The sequence below is a fragment of the Propithecus coquereli genome, unplaced genomic scaffold (genome assembly GCF_000956105.1).
Source record: "Propithecus coquereli isolate 6110/MARCELLA unplaced genomic scaffold, Pcoq_1.0 Scaffold275, whole genome shotgun sequence".
Classification (NCBI taxonomy): Eukaryota; Metazoa; Chordata; class Mammalia; order Primates; family Indriidae; genus Propithecus; species Propithecus coquereli.
In genome coordinates, this window is record NW_012148341.1 from 2050714 (window position 1) to 2050980 (window position 267).

The following is a 267-nucleotide window of genomic DNA, read 5'->3' on the forward strand; positions in this document are numbered from 1 at the left end:
TAAAACAAGAATGATTGAGAACTCAGTATGAAGCTGAATTTATCCCAGTTCTGGAGAACTGAGGCTGTCCATGTGACAGGAAACTACTGAAGTCTCAAATTCATATGTAAAAATTACTTTGTAAAAGAGAACAGTCCAACATGACAAAAACTTCAGGAAGGTAAATGATCGAAGAGGGAAGAAAATGCATTCAACAAATAGAATTTAAACTGAAAGAAAATATTTAATATAACAATCTGAACAAGATTTTCAAACAAAGCCTCAGAA